General features: G+C 43.4%; 1 pseudogene; it reads left to right on the top strand.

Annotated features, from left to right (window-relative positions):
* Nucleotides 1–1,112: 1,112 nt before the first annotated feature.
* Nucleotides 1,113–4,959, top strand: LOC128313170 (tigger transposable element-derived protein 1-like; annotated as a pseudogene).
* The last annotated feature ends 16,324 nt before the right edge of the window (nucleotides 4,960–21,283 follow it).

Genomic DNA, 21,283 nt, shown 5'->3' on the forward strand with positions numbered 1-21,283 from the left:
CCCACAAGGATGCCCCTGACTTCAGATGCAAATGACCAGTGGTATGTCCCTAGATTACCCACAACTTCTGTCCAATTTGGCTACTAATTCGAAGTCCCATAAACCAACCCCCTCACCTTGGATTCAATTATTTACTAGAACTCACAGAACTCAAGGAAACACTTACATTTGCCAGTTTATAATATAACAAAGGATATGATAAAGGACATAGCTGAACAGCCAGATGAAGAGATACATAGGGCAAAGTCTAGGAGGGTCCTGAGCATTGGAGCTTTCATTTCTGTAGAGTTGAGGTACATCACCCTCCAGGCAGGAAAATGGTTCACCAACACATGAGCTCTCTGAACCCCATACTGTTGGGATTTTTATGGAGGCTTCAACATGTAGGCATGATTGATCATTAACTCTGTTTCCAGCCCTCCTTTCCTCTGTCCTCACTGGAGAATTGGGCATGGGGTGTGTGGGGGAAGATTGAACATTTCAAGCTTCTAATCATGGCTTACCTCTGACCCCTTACATCCAGGAGTTCAACAAGAGTCACCTATTAGAACAAATGACACTCTTATCACTCAGGAAGTTCCAAGGGATTTAGGAGCTCTGTGTCAGGAACTGGAGCCAAAGACTAAATGTAAGAACAAAAGATTTTCCTAACATCTCTCTTTGCAAGGGTTTAGGAGTCCTGTGTCAGAAACTGGGGACAGAGGCCAATATATACGCATATCTCATTTTATTGGCCTCACTTTATCGCTCTTTGGAAATACTGCATTTTTTACTAATGGAAGCTTTGTGGCATTGGGCAAGTCTATCAGGACCATTTTTCCAACAGCATTTGCTCACCTAATGTCTCTGTGTCACATTTTGGTAATTGTCACAATATTCCAAACGTTTTTATTATTATTATATTTGCTATGGTGATCTGTGGTCAGTGATCTTTGATGTTACTATTGTAATTGTTTTGGGGCAACCATGTAAGACCATGAATTTAAGCAATGAATTTTGTGTGTGTTCTGACTGATCTACCAGCTGACCATTCCTGTATCTCTCCCTGTCCCTGGGGCTCCCTGTTCCCAAACACAGTATCATTGAAATTAGGCCAATTTAATAACCCTACAATGGCATCTAAGTGTTCAAATGAAAGGAAAAGTCACATGTCTCTCACTTTAAGTCTAAAATTAAAAATGATTAAGCTTAGTGAGGGAGGTGGGTCTAAAGCCAAGACAGGCTGAAACCTGGGCCTCTTGTCCAGTTAGCCAAATTGTAAATGAATGCAAAGGAAAAGTTCTTGGAGGAAATGAAAAGTGCTACCCCAGTGGACGCATGAATGATCAGAAAGAGAAACAGCTGTATTGCTAATACGAGGTAAGTTTTCTTGGTCTGGATAGAAGACCAAACAAGTTACAACATTTCCTGAAGCCAAAGCCTAATCCAGAGCAAAATCCTGACTCTCTTCAATTCTGTGAAGGCTGAGAGAGGTGGGGAAGCTGCAAAAGAAATGTTAGAAGCTAGAAGAGGCTGGTTCATATGGCTTAAGGAAAGAGGCCGTCTCCATAATATCAAAGGACAAGGTGAAGCAGCAGGTGCTAATATAGAAGCTGCAGCAAGTTGTCCAGAAGATCTAAGATAATTAATGAAGGTGGGTACAGTAAACAACAGGTTTTCAATGTAGGCAAAACAGCCTTCTATTGGAAGAAGATGCCATCTAGAACTTTCATAGCTAGAGAGGTTAAGTCAATGCCTGGCTTTAAAGCTAGGACAGGCTGACTCTCTTGTTAGAAGCTAATGCAGCTGGTGACTATAAGTTGAAGTCAGTGCTCATTTATCATTTCAAAAATCCTAGGGCCCTTAAGAATTATGCTGAATCTACTCTGCCTGTACGGTACAAATGGAGCAACAAAGCCTGGATGACAGCACATCTGTTTACAACATGGTTTACTGAATATTTGAAGCCCTCTGTTGAGAACTGATGCTCAGAAAAAAGGATTCCTTTTCAAATATAACTGTTCTTTGACCATGCATCCGGTCATCCAAGAGCTTTGGTGGAGACGGACAATGAAATTAATGTTGTTTTCATGTCTGCTAACACAACATCCGTTCTGCAGCCCATGGATCAAAGAGTAATTTCAACTTCCAAGCCTTATTATTTAAGGAATACAGGGGCACTTGGGTGGCTCAGTCAAGCGTCCAACTTCAGCTCAGGTCATGATCTCACGGTTTGTGAGTTCGAGCCCCACATCAAGTTCTCTGCTGACAGCTCAGAGCCTGGTGCCTGCTTCAGATTCTGTGTCTCTCCTACTCTCTCTGTCCCTCCCTTGCTCATACTCTGTGTCTCTCTGTCTCTCAATAATAAATAAATGTTAAAAAAAAAAAGAAATACATTTCTTAAGGCTATAGATGCCATAGATAGTGATTTCTCTGATGGGTCTGGGCAAAGTATGTTGAAAACCTTCTGGAAAAGATTCACAATTCTAAATGCCATCAAAGCATTCATGATTCATGGGAAGAGGTCAAAATATCAACATTAACAGGTGTTTGGAAGCAGTTGATTCCAACCCTCACAGATAACTTTGAGGGGTTCAAGACTTCAGGGGAGGAAGTATCTGCAGATGTGGTGGAAACAGCGAGAGAACTAGAATCAGAAGTGAAGCTCAGGGTTACCTGGGTGGCTCAGTCGGTTAAGCGTCTGACTTCAGCTCAGGCCATGATCTCATGCGGTTTGTGAGTTTGAGCCCCACGTCAGGCTCTGTGCTGACAGCTCAGAGCCTGGAGCCTGCTTCAGATTCTGTGTCTCCCTCTCTCTCTCTCTCTGACCCTCACCCACTCACACTCCGTCTCTCTTTCTCTCTCTCTTTCTCAAGAATAAATAAACATTAAAGAAAAAAAGAAGTGGAGTTCAGAGGTGGGACTGAATCACTGAAATTTCATGATCAATCTTTAATGGATGAGGAGTTGCTTCTTAAATGAACAAGAAAGTGGTTTCTTGAGATAGCATCTACTCCTGGCAAAGATCCTGTAAATATTGATTGTTGAAATGACAACAGAGGATTCAGAATACTACATAAACTTAGTTGATAAAGCAGCACCAGAGTTTGAGAGAATTGACTCCAACTCTGAAAGAAGTTCTACTGTGGGTAAAATGCTACCAATCAGCATCACAGGTTACAGAGAAATCATTTGTGAAAGGAAGAGTTAAACAATGTGGCAAACTTCATTCTTGTCTTCTTTTAAGAAGTTATCACAGTCACCTCAACCTTCAGTAGCCACCACCCTGATCAGTCAGCAGCCATCAACACCGAGGCAAAATCTACCAGAAAAATAACTACAACTTGCTGAAAGTGTTTTTATTTTCTTTGGGTAAATACCCAGTAGTGAAATTTTTGGATCATATAGTATTTCTAATTTTTTTAATTGATGAACCTCCATACTGTTCTCCCCAGTGATTTCACCAATTTACATTCTCACCAATAGAGCACAAGTGTTCCTTTTTCTCTACATTCTTGTCAACACTTTTTATTTCTTGTCTCTTTCAGTTTAGCCATTCTGACAGGTGTAAGGTGATATGTCATTGTGGTTTTTATGATCATTTCCCTGGTGATTAGTGATGTTGAGCATCTTCTCATGTGTCTGTTGGCCATCTGCATGCCTTCTTTGGAAAAATGTCTATTCATATCCTTTGCCCATTTTTTAATCAGATTGATTTTTTGGTGTTGAGTTATATAAGTGCTTTATATAAAGTATTCTTGAATTCAAGAATATATATTGTTACTTTAGACATAATGCTATTGCACACTTAATAGGCTACTATATAGTGTAAATGTAACTTTTATGTGAGCTGGGAAACCAAAAAATTCATTTGGCTTACTTTATTGTGATATTTACTTTATTGTGGTGTCTGGAACTGAACCCACAATATCTCCAAAGTATGCTTGTATTCATTTCTTATTATTTCAAAGGTTTCCAAAAAATGTAAAAGCAACAAGAACCCCAGAGAACTTCCCTCTGTGACAGAGCCACCCCCAAATCCCTTTGGATCCCAGGGCCCCAGGGGATAAACAAAATGTGCTCACAAATACATCCTAGTAAAAGGTCAGCAGAGACAGTTACAAAATGAGGCCTGGAAACAAAAGATGAGTGGCTCAGTTAAATGTCCAACTCTTGACTTCCACTCAGGTCACGATCTCATGGTTTGTGTGTTCGAGACTGTGTTAGGCTCTCTGCTGTCAGTGTAGAGTCTGCTGCAGATCCTCTGTCCCCTCTCTCTGTCCCTCCCCCCGCTCTTTCTCTCTCACTCTCTTTCAAAAACAAATATACAGTAAAAAAAAAAAAAAAGAAACACATAGATGAAATTCGGGGGAAGGAGAGGTATGAGGCTCACTTGGACAGGTGACACAATGAAGTTGGAGGCTAATCTTTTGCTTCATTGACAAGAGAACTGGTAGGCAGGTGCCAAGGACAATTCCTGGAACCAGAGAGTAAGGTCCCCCAGGAAGGGTAGGATGAGCCAGCACTCCATCCTGGGCAGGAACAGATGGAGCTAAATTAGCAGCCTTGCCTATTCTACTAGGTTTTACTAAGCCTGGCTGCTAACTCCCTTCCTAAGGATTCCTGGCTGACAGACCTAGGGGAGAAAGAAGTATCTGCAGAGCAGAAGCACCCAGGAAACTCATACCATACTTGGGCCCCATTAGTGTGGCACCAGAAGTCCATTCAGCCCCCTAAAACCAAGTCATCCCACAGAAAGATGTAGCCCAGTCTTGCTGTCTAAAGTTGCCCTTACCTCCTCCATGTCCTCCTGCTGAGACTGTCCGTGAAGACACTTGCCATAGTCTTGCTTATTTATCTTTTTCATTTATTTGTAGTCTTTTCCATGGTCTGCCACCCAAAATTGTGTTAAAGAAGGCAGGGACTCTAGTCTATGTGTTTTTGTGTTTCCAAGACATGGAACAGTGCCTGATCCGTTAAAGGTGCTCAAAATTTGTTCAACTGAATGAGTGGATGGATGGATGGATGAGTCAAGAATCCAGAATTCTATCCAGGGGTGTTACAAAGCAGATGAGGAGAGGGAACTGTAGTCAGTGGCTCAGGCAGGAGAGAAGGGATGTGACAAAACTGAGGGTCTTCAAGGGCCTGAACTGTTTTGCTCTAGTTTCTTGCTTGGGCCACCCAGTGACAATGGGGTTGTGGGATAGAGAGGTGAGAGGTGGCTCAGGGTACATGTAGCAGGGTGTGGCTGGGATTGTTAGGAGCATAAGCAGAAGGAAGAGCCAAGAGGAAGGGAATCAGTGAACCAGGAAAGGAAAGGAAATTCTCCAAAATGAAGATTGGGGGCAGGTTCCATCTCTTTGGGGTTAGACTCACCACCTCAAGTTCCAGCTCTACTTCTGGGGCAATAAATCAAGTTTTTTGAGCCTCATTTTCCACATCTGTGAGACAGGGTAACAACAGTTCTACCTCTTAGGGCTGGGCTGAGGATTTAGAGAGATGGCGTAGGTAAGAGCATGGCACAGGGCCTGGCAGGTAGTTGTTTTTCTTGTGGCAGAAGCTGCGATTCTACGGCAGCTTCTCTGGAGTCTTTCTGAGCCCCTGGCATAAAAAAAGATCTACCTTGGCAAGATGCTGGGGAAAGAAATCGCTTTAGCACTCTTGGGCTTAGCATAGAGACACAGAACCCATTCTAGTCCACTCAAATAGTTCACAGGATTATTCTTGCACAAAGGCAACCATTAGATGCCAGCGACCCCCTGTATTCTTTACTGGTTTGCAACACTAATGGGCATTTCCAAAATGCACTGACCATAAACCTAAGTAAGTCTTCCTAGCAGGCAAGCCTCTTAACTTCCACCAGATTGAGATGCTGAACTTGGATCCTTCTTTCAAAGGAGCAGACTATGAGAAATCTTTTCTCTCTGACCTTCTGTGTCATGGAAACCACCTTCCTCCCAGGTCCACAAGGATCCTATGTCACAGGTCAGAGGATCAAGTTATGAGAGAGACACAAAGTCTTTTTCTTCTGTTGAACAGAGTGTGCTGGGGAGAGGAGTCAATTGGCTACATTCTCAAACTGCCTTGGGATGGGACAGCAGCATGGACAATCCCACAATACCTCAGATGGCACTTGGCTGGGCTCCCAGCAAGTAGTCTGGGGCTTGCTCTGTCTGGAGGCAGGTGGGGGTTAGTGACCTTGCTTTCTCTACCAAGGGTATGGGTAGAAGCAAGGCCTTGATTTTTCAAAAACATGGTAAGTACCTGTAAATTTTCACCAAACAAAAATGCCATTGCCAAGGGGATATTTTGAGAGCTGTTTCACAGTCAAAGATGCTTAAAACATTCTATGGTTCTCCCTTGTGGAGTTTCCAGGAATCTTGGGGCGCCTTGTTTCCTACCCTCTTGTTGGTTTGCTCTAGACTTGAGTACAGAGAAGACACTGTTGACTCCCCTGGGCAGAAGTGTACATTGTGGAAGAGTTGTCAGTAGGGAAAGCAGAGATGAGAAACATGTTCATTCAAACTAGCTCAGGTAATGGGGAACTGGGAAGGATATGACTGGCCAAGGACAGGAAACAGAGGACAGCTGGGCCACATGGGGCCTGGCACTGGGTGGCCAGTGTCCAAAGCTGTGCTTCTCTCTCATACCTCCTCTCCTCAAACATCCGCTCCATCTTCTGGTTGCTTACATGCCATTTTATGCTGGCATGTGACCTCTCTGCTCTTCCAAAATGTTGGCTACAAGGGTGGATTGGCTTACCTGTCAGTTTAAGTTCTGTGCCACCATAACTGAGATAATGCAGACTCAGAAGCAGACTACCTGGTTCAGATTCCCGCTCTATTGTGTACCGCATGTGTAACTTTGGACATGTTCTGTCTCAGGTTCCTCCTCTGTAAAAGTGGAATAAAAATTGTTTCTATCTCATAAAAATGGTGCAAGTATTATATGAGTTGACTGATGAAAAAACTCAGAAGTAGTGCCTGGAAAATAAGTGCTTAAAAACATTAGCTACTGTAAACCCCCATGAGGGATACAAACTCAAATGCCCACCCAGCAAGGAGATTCCTGAAGACATCTGCAAAGTAAAACTGGCCCATGATTACCAAAAGAAGGAAAGGATAGAACTGAGAAACAAAAATGGCAATTATCCATCTCAGTAAGATCACTATTTCTAAAGAACACTGCTAGAAAACTCTGTTTAAAACAATAACAACACAAGAGAAGTTCTCCCTGATATTTACCCAAGTTTTGCCTGATTTTTCTATCTATTCTATCCACTCCTTTTAACCTGTCCTCAATGAGTCAAAAAGAAGCATTCAGCATGGGTTTGAGAGTCAAAAAAATTTGGGTTTGAACCAGCTTTGCCCTCTTATAATGTGACTTTGTGCAAACTACTCAATTTTTGTGATTATTAGTCTCCTCATCAATAAAATGGGGATAATAACCCTACCTCCATGACAGCATTATAAGGAAGGAGAAAAAAATATTTTTTTCAAGCACTCTTCAAGAATTCAAAGCTGAATTCCAATACCAAATCTTCTTGTCTCTAGGCTAATGGGCTTCACCTCCTCCAGCCACTCTTTGGGTAGCCTAGTGTCCAAATCCCTCCCAATTTTACCAGACTTGTGTTGACTTTGCCTGCCTTCCTAGATGTGTTCCTTTTTCTTTAGACAATGACATCCTATTCTGTTTGAGGGAAACCACCTCTCCCATTGTACACAGTCTGATGGGACTATCAATAAAAGTGCCCTGGCTTCTGCTTCTTAGGCTTAGCCAATCAGATGTTCTCCCCTCAATCTTCCATGTTAAGCTGAGTGATACAAAAGTTGGTGCTCATTTGCCTTGACTGGAGAGATGGTCCAGCTTTCTTGCCACCTCAGTGCCTTGCTTTTTCACCTTCTCAACCTATGTCTTCAGCTTTTCAATGACAATGTGTCACTAACAAATTCTTTTTCTGCTTGTTAGACAGAGTACATTCCCATTACTTATAACCAAGGAACACTAATGTAACACATTCCAGATGGAAAATTGGGGGTTTTGGAGGAGGTTGTGAGTATTCCTGTGGGAAAGTTTAGGATGAACTCTGAGTCTGATGAGATGGGAAGTATTAGAAGCAAACATCAGAATGAGAGTGTCATTTGGGAGAAAGACTCATTAAATGGAGAAAAATTCACACCTGCATGTGGTCCAAGGAAGAAGTTGAATGTGGTAGGATTTTAGGAAATATCTGTCCAGGTGAACTAGTTGGGAGATGTCACCAGAGCACCCCTGCCCTTTCTGCCTGCTACCAATGTAACACTACACCTAGAATTGAGAGGACACAGGAAGGTTTTTCTAACTGGCACAACTCCCAAGCTTTGAGGGAGAAAGGGAGAAGTGCTAAAATTTGTTTCTTCCAAATGTTCTGGAATGCATCCAGGTGCACCCATAAAAGAAAGTTGGCACCCACCTCACCAATAAGGAGATATATTTCTCTAAACTGCAGTCATAATTCCTAATTGAATGTCTCTCTCAAAAATTCATGACACGAAAGACTGAATTATTAAGTAAATAAAATCATAAATGAGGATCATAACGGAGCTAATGGCTGCACTACACAGCTTTCCATTGTGCAGGAGCTTGCCAACAGCTCCCGATGGTCCAGTGTAGCTGTATCCCTGCAAACTTACACAACTGTCCCTTCACCCAGCAAAAAAAAATGGTGTGCCCGCCCTTCAAATCTTGTTCACAGATGGAGTTTTTCTACCAATTAACACAACTTAGAAGCACAACTTTTTTCCCCCGAAGATGATCTCAAACTTGGAGGCAGCCCCAGTTTGCCTGTTTCTCATTGAGCTGTCACTCACATTCTCTCGCATCAAGTTCTGCATCCCTGATAGCCTTTGACAGCTACAAGTCAATGTACCATTTAGACCCCCAAATCTGATTTTGATTTCTAGCTACTTTGATCAATATTTTAGAAAGTTCAGCAGTTTTCTTCCATAACCTTTGTATTTAAAGTCTGAACTCCAAAAACTAGTGGTAGAGATGGAGATTTTTAAGTGACTCATGTTCAGCCCATTCTGACCATCCATCATTCAACAAATGTCTGGTGAGCTCTGCTTTGTGCCCGACACGGTGCTGGTGAGAAGTGTTCTATAGTGGACAAAATAGCCATTCCACTAACCTCCATCACTTCATCATTCAGCAGAGGGGAGGAGTTCAGCAAATAGGCCCACAAATAAAATTAAATTCTCAAATTGGGATATGTGCTATGAAGAAACAAAATGATCCCATTTGAGGAGGAGAGGTTAGAAAAAATTTATTTGAGCAAGACATGTAAGCTGAGACCTGAGGATGTGCAGGAGATGGACAGGCAAGGCGGGAGGAGGGCGATGTGCATGGTGAGGAGAGCTTTCCAGAGGGGGACACGTGTGTGAAATCCCTGAGGAAAGACAGATCTTGGTCTGACAGCGGAAGGAAGGGTGGCCAGCTGCCTCTGATGGACAAGGAATGTTGGTTAAGCAGGGTCTCCTCTTAGGTGGGGGTGGAGCAGCCCCATGCCCTTAAGCAGCAGTTGTTAGGGAGTCACTGAGGTACAGTGTGAACCACCCTAATCTGGATGTCATGATGCCAGGTTCTGGGGAAAACCACTTAGCACTATGGCAGGGGTTAAATGAGAGAAGGAGGGAGAACACAGAGCAAAGGTCTTGCATATAGGAAGCACTCAATAAATGGTGGCCTCAGCTCTCTTGTGCTGAGTAATGGTAAGTTCCTTCCTTTTCTTGGGTCACAGAGTCTATAACTAAAGAAATGGAGCAAATGTCTTGAAAGGTCCCTTCCTGTAGAATTTGGGTGGGGAGTTTGCACACTTGGAGGGAGGCAGCCCATCTGGATTTCAGGGTCTCTTCCTGGGTGGAGATGGTACATGCTTCAGACTCCTAAACCCAGGCCTGTCTGTCCCATCTCTTCTCCCAAGCACCACAGGTCCAGATGCCTGGCTGACTTGCTGGATGCTGGCTAGGCCCTGACTTGATCCGGGGGTCTCAGTAGTTAGCAAGGCATTAGTGACAGGACCCTGCTAGGTCAACAAAACTGCCCTGGGACCTTTGTCACTGGTGCCCATCAAAGCATCCTCAAATTAAGAATAAGTAACATGTACCTGACTTCCCCTCAATCCACCCTGACCTCTCACTTCACTCCCCACTGCAAGACTGTCTCCAAATTTCTAACCCCAAGTAGCTAAGTATAGTGGCTAAGAGCTACCACACAGTCCAAAGGACTTGGGTTTGAATCTCACATGTGATCTAGGGCAAGTTTCTTCTCTGAGTCCATTTCCTCATCTGGAAAGTGGGGATTACAATATCACCAGTGTTTTTAGGGGGGTCGCCTGAGATAAGACACACAGACTGTGTAGCATGGTGCCCGACTTACTGAACATTTTCAATATGGGTTAGTTGTTAACATCATTGAGTTATTATTTAAAAAATTATTGTCATAATCAGTAACAGAATGACTTCATATAAGAACAGTGAAACTAAGGGACACCTAGATGGCTCAGTCAGTTGAGCAATTGACTTGGGCTCAGGTCATGAACTTGCGGTTGTGGGTTCGAGCCCCACAACAGGCTCTGTGCTGGCAGCTCAGAGCCTGGAACCTGCTTTGGATTCAGTGTCTTCCTCTCCCTCTGTTCCTCCCCTGCTCACACTCTGTCTCTTTCTCTCCCTCTCTCTCAAAAATAAGTAAAGATTAAAAAAAATTAAGGGGTGCCTGGGTGGCTCAGTTGGTTAAGCATCTGATTTCAGTTCAGGTTATGATCTCCCGGTTTGTGAGTTCCAGCCCTGCGTCAGGCTCTGTGTTGATAGCTTGCTCAGAGCCTGGAGGCTGCTCTGGATTCTGTCTCCTTTTCACTCTGCCTCTCCCCCACTCACACTGTCTGTGTCTCTCAAAAATAAACAAACATTAAAAAATTTTTTTTAATTAAAAAAAAAAGAACAGTGAAACGGAGAGCAAAGTAGGGGCTGAAGTCAGATACTCAGCTGGTCCCAGGTCCCCAAAGTTTAGATCATCAAAGACAGAAAGAAAAGCATAAAGAGCCTCAGGCTGGCTGGGCAGGAGGAAGCAGCAAGGCATAGGCATCCTGACAGCACCTGGGAAATGTCATAGGTGCCTCCCACAGTTTGGGGAGTGGGGTTAGAGCCCCACCACGGCCTCCTGAGTCTCAGGCATGGCTCAGGAGCAGGAGGAACACTCTGGAAGCCCAGTCTCCTGTGTGAGCTGACTGCATGGCTGCAAGGCTACCGTTTGTCTGTAGCCTCCCTCTGACCACATTCCAACCCTCTCCAACAAGAAGCCCCTTACACAATCAAGCTGGACATGTCAACTAAGCTTAAGGAATGACTTTTAAGCTGTCCCAAAATTGGAAAACTAGGGAATTCATATATTTCCATATGATAAGTAATGTTGACAGGTTTGGGCACCAGATTTTTTTCTAAGTACTTGATAAGAATAGACTAGTTTAATTTTCATCCCCTCTGAGGCAGGGCTGTATCAGTAGACCTATGTTACAGATGATGGCTGGATGTGGAGACACCTGCCCCACGTCACTCAGCTGGTACCTGCAAGTCAGATCTGCTTGACTGAAACCTACCCCACTAGAGTAAATAAAATAGCTTATGGCCTCTGTACCAGCCCATTTGGGCTTTATGCTGCCACACTCAGACCCAGGAATCCTCAGCTGGCACAGTCAGGACTTACACACCACCAGCTTGGCTCCAGACCCCACACATGGTGCCAGGCTGCCTCTCAAAGGGACCCACATAACAAAAAACAAATTTTCCTTGAGGTTCCTTCTGATTCAAGAGTCAGGGAATCCCAGCCAGAACTGAGTTCTTCTGGGGCTGTACTTAGCAGCATAGGCTTTGAAAATATACAGAGCTGAGTTCCAATCCTGCCTCCTCCATCTCCTGAGACAAATCACTCAGCCTAGTTTGCAGTAAGAGTACCTACTTCCTATTGCTAAACCAATGCCTGACACATAGTAAGTGCTCAGAGCTCTGCCCATTGCCAAGAAAACCAGGAACAACAACCTTCTCACCCAAGCCTAAGCCGCAGGCAGCTTTCCAAAAGTGACCTCCAACAGGTTTCCTTGGCGATATGACCACATTATCCCAACTTACTAGCCATCCATGGCTAAGAGTTTGCATCTTGTGACCAGTAGGCTCAGATCTATGTCCTGAAGACATCCACTGTTTTTGCCTTAATTGACTGAAATACATTTATTTGAGCCACATCCATCCACATCCAGGCCAGGAGTCTATCCCAACAACTGAAGGAAACAGAAAGGATTCACCCAGGAGACACAACCAGGGACCCGAGCAAACAGCTTGACCCTGAAGCAAATTACAAGACCCTTTCCTTCCCTTGTGTCTTCATAACTGTTTAAGTGCATTAGTAATGGAAGAAACGTTGGTTCCTGGCTCAGGTAAAAGCAAAGCCTGAGAAAACCCTTGAATTATCCAAGTGGCTTGGGGCATTCTTCTGGCTTTCTGTCCCTTTTGTTCTGGGTTCCCCACTGTCTTCGGTAGAGGTAACACCTGTCCCTTTACACTTAACTTACAGTTAGCATTCACTTAGCATTTCTTCCAGAGTGTCAGAGTTATGAACTCCTGACACTCAGGGTGTAAGGAAAGCCTCTTCTCATAAAAAAAAAAAAAAAAAGACTGAAAATCTTAGGATGGCTCACATGGAACAGTGTGAGCAGCAGAAGGGAACATTGCTTCAGACTGAGAATTCTCCCAGATGTGGTGCAGGGACAATGTCTTACTGAGATTACTTGTTTTGAAAAACAGCTTTGGCCCTATGCATCAGCACTCCTGTATCCCTTGGGTAAATTCCTAGCAGTGCTATTGCTGGGTCATAGGGTAGATCTATTTTTAATTGTTTGAGGAACCTGCACACTGTTTTCCAGAGCAGCTGGTACCCCTATGTTTATAACAGCACTTTCAACAATAGCCAAATTATGGAAAGAGCCTAAATGTCCATCAACTGATGAATGGATAAAGAAGATGTGGTTTATATATACAATGGAATACTACCTGGCAATGAGAAAGAATGAAATCTGGCCATTTGCAGCAACATAGATGGAACTGGATGGTATTATGCTAAGTGAAACAAGTCAGGCAGAGAAAGACAGTTACCATATGTTTTCACTCATATGTGGATCCTGAGAAACTTAACAGAGAACCATGGGGGAAGGGAAGGGGGGAAAAGTTACAGAGAGGGAGGGAGGCAAACCATAAGAGACTTAAATACTGAGAAAAAACTGAGGGTTGATGGGGGGTAAGGGAGAGGGGAAAGTGGATAATGGGCATTGAGGAAGGCATCTGTTGGGATAAGCATTGGGTATTGTATAGAAACCAATCTGACAATAAATTATATTTAATATAAGGATAAATAAGTAAATAAATAAATAAAATATTGGACATGCCAAAAATAAATAAACAAAATAAACAAATTAACAAAAATCAAAAAAAGAAAAAGAAAAACAGCTTTTGGATGGGGTGACTGGGTGACTCAGTAGGTTTAGTGTCTGACTCCTGATTTTGGCTCAGGTCATGATCTCGTTTCATGAGTGTGAGTCCTCCATTGGGTTCTATGCTGACAGTGTGGAGCATGCTTGGGATTCTCTCTTTCTCCCTCTCTCTCTGCCCCTCTCCCATTCTCTCTCTGTCTCTCTCTGTCTCTGTCTCTCTCTCTTTCTAAATAAATAAATAAATAAATAAATAAATAAATAAACAAAAAATTTAGAAATTAAAAAAAAATAACTTTGGGGCACCTGGGTGGCTCAGTCAGTTAAGCAACTGACTCTTGATTTCAGCTCAGGTCATGATCTGAAGGTCGTGAGATTAAGCCTCACAATGGGCTCCATACGGGGCATGGAGTTTGCTTAAGATTCTCTCTCTCCTTCTCCATCCCTCACTCTTGTGCTCTCTCTTTCACTCTCTGTTTTAAAAAAAAAAGACTATATTCAGCACTCTCACTAGCCAAATTATGAAAGAGCCTAAATGTCCATCAACTGATGAATGGATAAAGAAATTATGGTTTATATACACAATGGAGTACTACATGGCAATGAGAAAGAACGAAATATGGCCTTTTGTAGCAACATGGATGGAACTGGAGAGTGTGATGCTAAGTGAAATAAGCCATACAGAGAAAGACAGATACCATATGTTTTCACTCTTATGTGGATCCTGAGAAACTTAACAGAAACCCATGGAGGAGGGGAAGGAAAAAAAAAAAGAGGTTAGAGTGGGAAAGAGCCAAAGCATAAGAGACTCTTAAAAACAGAAAAAACTGAGGGTTGATGCGGGGTGGGAGGGAGGGGAGGGTGGGTGATGGGTATTGAGGACGGCACTTTTTGGGATGAGCACTGGGTGTTGTATGGAAACCAATTTGACAATAAGTTTCATATATTGAAAAAAAAAGAAAAATATATGTATAAAAATTATTAAAAAAGGCTATATTGAGGTATAATTGTTTTACAAAGAGCCACACATATTTAATATGCACAATTTGATGAGTTTGTAAATATGCAAACATCTATGTTACCACCACCACAATGAAGGGAATAGGCATATCCAATACCTCCAAAGTGTCCTTTTGTCCTTTTGTGGGTTTATTTTTGTTTTTGTTTTTGATTTGTGGTATGAACATTTAACATGAGATCTACCCTCTCAACAAATTTTGAAGTGCATAATATTGTATTATTACCTATAGACATTGTGTTGTACAACAGATATCTAGAACTTATTCATCTTGCTTAATTCAAATTTTATAGTCATTGAACATCTCCCCATTTCCCCTTGTCTGCAGCCTCTGGCAATCACCATTCTGTTCTCTGCTTTTATGAATTTGACTATGTTAGATATCCCTTATGTATAAGTGAAACCATGCAGGATTTGTCCTTCTGTGACTGGTTTATTTCACTGCCACTTTTGAAAGGTCCATCAAGATATTGGCAGTCATACAAATAAAATAATTTAATAGTCTTTTTTTTAAGACTTCCATAGACTAATACTGAAGATTACCTTTTCAAAGTTCTTTGAGAGCTATTGAAACTTCCACTGACTCCTTCAGGCAAGCACCTCCCCAAAGGGAGATGCCTCTGGTGCCTCTGTCCTAACAATTTCTGCATGTATGACATTGCATCTCAGCTGCTCCTGTGTGTCCTTTCTCTCCATTAGAGCAGAGCTAAGAACAGAGGCTGTGTCTTTTTGCAGATGGCACCAGGCACGTAGGTGCTCAGAAAATGTTTGTGGGGACAGGGATAAACTACAACCACCATATTCACATTATCTCTAGCATACAAGAGGTCTGCAGTTGGTATCGTTTTTAGCCAGTTTATAGAAAAGTAAACAGGAAGGGAGAGACTAAGTGGCTTTGTGGGGACACAAAACTGAAATGTGCTACTGGGGCTGAAACACATGTGTGTCTAAGCTCCTGCTTTATGTTCCCTCCAGGATATCAATCTGCTCTCATAATGAAGTCAGAGAAGGCCTGCTCTCTTCAAGTGTACCCATTTTTCAGGTTAATAATGAGAGGTCCAGAGATATGCAAATTAATAGCTAATAAGAAACATGATCAGGAAATGGCACCCAGGGTAATGACACCTTCCCATGCTGGCAACATCAGGACTCTACACCTTTCTTCCTGAACCCTGCACCTGCTGCTCCCTCTTCCCAGACCTCACTCACTAGCTCATGTGCATACACACTCACCTGGCCCTAGCTGCATCCTTATGACCTGCTATGAGCTAAATGTTTGTGACCTCCCTAAATCTATATGTTAAAACTTAAATCTCCAGTGTGATAGATTTTGGAGATGAAGTTTTGGGTAAGTAATTAGGTCATGAGATGAAGCCCCCACATGAGATTAGTGTCCTTATGAGAAGACACACAAGAGATCTTATTCTCTCTCTCTCTCTCTCTCTCTCTCTCTCTCTCTCTCCTTATGCCATGAGAGGATACAAGAGAGATGGCCATCTGAAAACCAGAAAGAGGGTTCTTGTTAAGAACCTTAACATGATGGCACCTTGACCTCAGACTTCCAGCCTCCAGAACTGTGAAAGACAGATGTTTGTTGTTTTTGAAATGTTTAAGGCACACATGCTATGGTATTCTTAGTAGCTGCAACTGATCAAGATATGACCGAGAATTATCTTAAGCCCCCCCTTTTGTCCCTCCTGGGTCACCTCAATCACACTCCTGAATGACTTAGGTCTCCCCTGCAATTTTTGGAGCACTGTCATTCTCCGCACCTTGCCATGAGCCAGAGGGCAGGGCCTATGCCAGATATGTCTTTTGTGGAGTCCCATGAATGACCAACTTGCTATTGCAGATGACTGACCCAGAGCACAATGTTCCTCCAGTAGGTCTACCTTCTCACTCTCTTCTTGACCCTTGGCTTAACTAAACCAACCTATTAAATTGAAACACTGGTCGATTGTTTTTATAGCTTAGCCCAAACTTAAGAGAACCTAGCATTCTCATACACCAGTCTTGGGAATGAATACTGGCCTGGCTTTTCTGAAGGAGAATTTGATGCTTCAGCTACACCTGCCTTGGAAATGTACATGACTTTGACTATGATTTTTCTTCTAGAAATGTATTTGCACATTAATTGATGCTGTCCCCCAAGATTTGTGTTTGAGGACAGTCTAGGCAGTATTGTTTCCAACAATAACAAAAATGAATTATGGTCAAATAATTTTCCAACAATAGTAGAATTAAGTCAAACAATTGTGGTTGATCTACATAAGGAAACCCTCTACATACAACCTTGTGTGCTGTGTTATAGAGGTATATGTATGGATGTGGGAAAATTCTCATTATACAGCGTGAATTGTTCTTCTGAGTATATCATAGTGCATAATAGATATTTAAAAAGCAAATACAAAGAAAAAGATCAAGTTAAAATATACCAAGCTTTTAGCAATGCTAATTTCTGCACTGTGGCACTATTGAGTGTTTTTTTCTTTTCTTTCTACTTTTCTGTATGTTCTAAATTTACTACAAGGAAATATTTGGGGGTGCATGGGAAATGACATCTATTCTACTTTATTACCTAAAAAGAGGCTTTCCTTTGAATAATTTTTGGATAATCTGTCTTTATAAAAACATGTAATTGAGGCAGAACAAAAAGGCACAGACACAGAAACAAAAGCAGCCATAATCTGCCTGCCCAGATAAGTCCTGTTGACCACAGTAAACTTTTATAATCAGAAATCCAAAAGTTACTTCCTCTCGTCCTAAACTCCTATCTCCATGTGGTCAGCTGACCTGGTCAGGGCTGGTCTAGGTTGTGGCACAGATGGCCAGTTGCCCACCCAATATCTATTCTCCCTTCTGCCTTAGTAGGAGACTCCAATTTTATTCTGGAGTCAATGTGCCCAGCCAGCAGGACCCTTATTTTCTAACCTTCCTTGCAGATCGCAATGGCCAGTGGGTTTCCCACAGACATGTCACGTGGGGTGTAGAGACACCCCCCCCTTCCTTTGAGCAGGTGACAGCTGACAAAATGCCCTTTTGCCACCCTCCCCTTCTGCTTCCTGGTGGTAATGTGGCTGTGATAGTGGGGGCCCCAGGACCCTTCTGGACTGAAGGCAATCTTGATGAAAACCACACTGCAGAGGCTGGTGGAAGAGAAAGAGCCCGGAGCCTGGTACCTTAGTGATGGCACAGCCGCCACACTAGCCCTAGACTGCCCATGTCCAGACTCCTTTCATAAGTGAGGGAAACACTTGCTCTGCCTTGCTCCAGAGCTGTTAAGTCTGTGCCCTGTTACAAGTCTCAGAAAGTGCCCTTCAGAAGCTCACTCAGCTGTTAATGAAATAAGACCACACAGTCGGTCTAGCATTGTTCCTGTGTGCACACCTCCCTCCTGCAGGAACCCCAGTGAGCAGAAGTGTTGTTGTGGCGCAAGGACACCTCCAGCTCCCCAGCACTGTCTAGTGAACATTGTTACAGGAGGGAGAATCTTGTCTGACTCTGGGTGGGACGGGGGAAGGGGATGGGAAGATAGCTTCCAAGGGGAGTCAAATACGCATACACATCTTTATATTCTTCTGTGGTCTACTTGCCATTTTAATAATATTTTTCAAATGCTAATTTGGTGTAAGTCGTGCTGGTACATGCAGCTCACAACTACTGACCAATTAATCTAGGCAGACAGGAGGTTGAGTACTCACGAGGGGACTTGTCAGACCTTATGAAAGCAACACCACAGTAACTAGAGGCACCATGGCACCCCTCCCTCATGGCCAAGTCTGGCACAGCCCACAGAGCTGCACCTCACAGCCAATGGCCTTTGCAAAGATCTGGGGCTCTGAATGCAGCCCAGATGGTGGTCTCCAGGGGATCATAGGGCCCTGAAAACTTGTCACAGACATGTTGTCGCATGACACCTTTCTGAGATCTGGCACCTCAAATATCCTGCCCTGTGGCATTTTCAGGCCTCTGCTCCATGAGCAAGCACCACAGTCCTCCGCACCTGGCCCTAGGGGAATGGGCACAGAGAATCCTGCAATCCCAGGGTTTGGGAAAGGACCTTCATGTGCATATGAGTTTGCTAGAGCTGCCACAACAGAGGACCACAGACTGGGTGGTTTCGACAACAGAAATGTATTGTCTCACAATTCTGGGAGCTGGAAGTCTGATGTCAAGGTGTCCCCTGGGCTGTTTCCTTCTGAGCACCATGAGGGAAGGGTCTGTTCCTGACCTCTGTCTGATTTGTAGATGGCCTTCTCCCCGTGTCTTCCTCTGTGTGTGTCTGTTTCCAAGTTTCCCATTTTTATAAGGTCACCAGTCATGATGATGTTATCTTAACTTGGTTACCACAATAAAGACCCTATCACCAAATAAGGTCATATTCTGAGGGGGTTAAGATATATGAGTTCTGGGGGAAAATAATTCAACCTGTAACTCTATTCTTCAAGTTTGGGGGGGGGTGGGTCACAACAGGAGCTATGAAGGTAACATAAATGAATGATCCCCACACAGGTGGGAACTTGTGTCAAAAAAACATCAGACAGGCACAGTGTCAGCCCCAGGTAAAGGTAACTGTTGGGCAACTTCTGTTTGCCCCTCCAGCCCCCTCCTCACCTTTCTCCACTCTATTCTGTGCCCAGCAGTCTAGCTTTTATGGGCTGCATCTGAAGGCTCCCTGGCCCTGTTTCTTTCAGAAGGTTCAGCCAATGCTGTAGAACATAGCAGCCACTGTGTTGCATATTAGAGTCCTCCAGAGAAAAAGAACCAACAGGATATATACAAATATACATAAGCAGAGATTTATTATAGGAATTGGCTCACACAGTTATGGAGGCCAAGAAGTCCTATGATCTGCCATCTGCAAGCTGGAGACCCAGGAAAGATAGTGGCGCAGTTCAGTCCAAGTCCAAAGGCCTGAGAACGAGGGGAGCCAATGGTGTAAGTTCTAGGCTAAGTCCAAAAACCAGGCACATCAATATCCAAGAAGATATCCATCCAGAAGATGGATGCCCCATCACATGCAAAGAGTGAATTCACTCTTTCTCTGCCTTTTTGTTCTATTCAAGCTCACCTGCACAGGGTGGGAGGTGGTATTCTCTACTCAGGATACTGATTCAAATGTTAATCTCTTTGGAAACACTCTCATTGACACACCCAGAAATAATGTTTTACCAGCTATCAGGGCATCTCTTAGCCTGGTCAAGCTGACTCAAAATTAAGCATCAAAAGTAGCTATTTAAATTTAATTTCAAATTACTTGAAATTAAAATTTTACATTTCAGTTCCTCTGTCACGCTAGTCACATTTCAAGTGCTCGATAGCCACAAGTGATTGGTTGCTATGGTTTTGAACAGTGCAGATATATAGTGTTACCATCATCACAGAAAGTTCTATTGGGCAGCACTGGTTCAGACATGAGAAGCCCCAGGAGTTGATATAGAAGGTGAGAGGGGAATAGATAAGATGTCTGTTCCCCAGCTTCTTTCCTGCCAGGTTGCCTGAGGCTGGTTGTGGTTCTGTTGAGGCCACATCCCTTACCAGGGAGCCCTTTCCTACAACTATTCTCTCTGGCTTGCCTTTACTGCTCCCTCCCTTTGTGCCTTCAACCTTGGGGTGCTTATAGCTCCCCACCGCCCTGGAGTGCAGTACCGCCCCTTGCTGGTTTCCCTGACACTAGACCCATGCCTTTACCTGAATCTATCTATATACCCTGTCTAATCACTTACCTCTTCCTGTAACAAGGCCACACCCTATTGTATTGCCCAGAACAGTGTTGTCAATTCTTCTCATTTTGCAAGAAAAGCTGTAAATCTAGATTTTTACATGAAATCTACAACTTGAACATAGCAACCATCTCAAAAACAATTTCCAAACATTATGTATGCAAAGCAAAACTCATCTACTTCTGAGTGTGGTCCATAATTAGCAACCTAAGCTGGTGGTTACCCACTGTGTTTGAGCAAGCCCCCTCCCCACTGGTTTTAGGATGTCTTGTGATATCCTCTGGGTAACTACCATTTTCCTATCTCTCTTTTTCCCAGGGACTGAAAGGAATATCACTTTCCGATCTCCAACTGTGACGTGCTGTCTGCCTTTCCTTGGTATGGTAGTTACCTATTATCATAGTGGCTTGAAACACAAACATTTCTTATCCCACAGTCTGTGGGTCAGGAATCACACACAGCTGTGTTGAGTCTGGCTCAGGGCCTCTCATAAGCTGACATCCAGGTGTCAGTCCAGGACTGTGGTCATCTCAAGGTTCTATTTGGAAGGATCCACTTCCAAGCTCACCCATGTAGTTGTTGGCAGGATTCTGCTAGGCTGTTGGACCAGGGGCTTTGGTTTCTTGTTGCCTGCCCACCAGCATGTGGGCCTCTACCCAGGGAGGCTCACAATATAGCAGCTGGTTTTGCCAGAGCAACGAGCAGGAAGAGCCAAGCAGAGAGTGAGAGTGTGGTATCAACCCTAATCTTGGAAGTGACACCCAATCACATTTGCTGTGTTCTATTGATTAAGAAGCCCCTAGGTTCAGCCCACACTCTAGAGTGGGGGATGACACAAGATTGTACAATCTAAGAGGGGATCACTGAGGACCCTCTCAGAAAGCTGCCTGGGATATGTATTCTGCAGGTGAGGAAATAAAACTGGGTTATAATTTAAAAGTGAATTGGGGTAAGATAGGACCACCAGAAACTGGGGAACCCCAAGATATCTGTAAGCCAGGCCTGCCAGAAAATAATTCCCGAGATCTTCATAAAATTTCTTTCTATGTT

The sequence above is a fragment of the Acinonyx jubatus genome, chromosome E2 (genome assembly GCF_027475565.1).
Source record: "Acinonyx jubatus isolate Ajub_Pintada_27869175 chromosome E2, VMU_Ajub_asm_v1.0, whole genome shotgun sequence".
NCBI classification, from domain to species: domain Eukaryota; kingdom Metazoa; phylum Chordata; class Mammalia; order Carnivora; family Felidae; genus Acinonyx; species Acinonyx jubatus.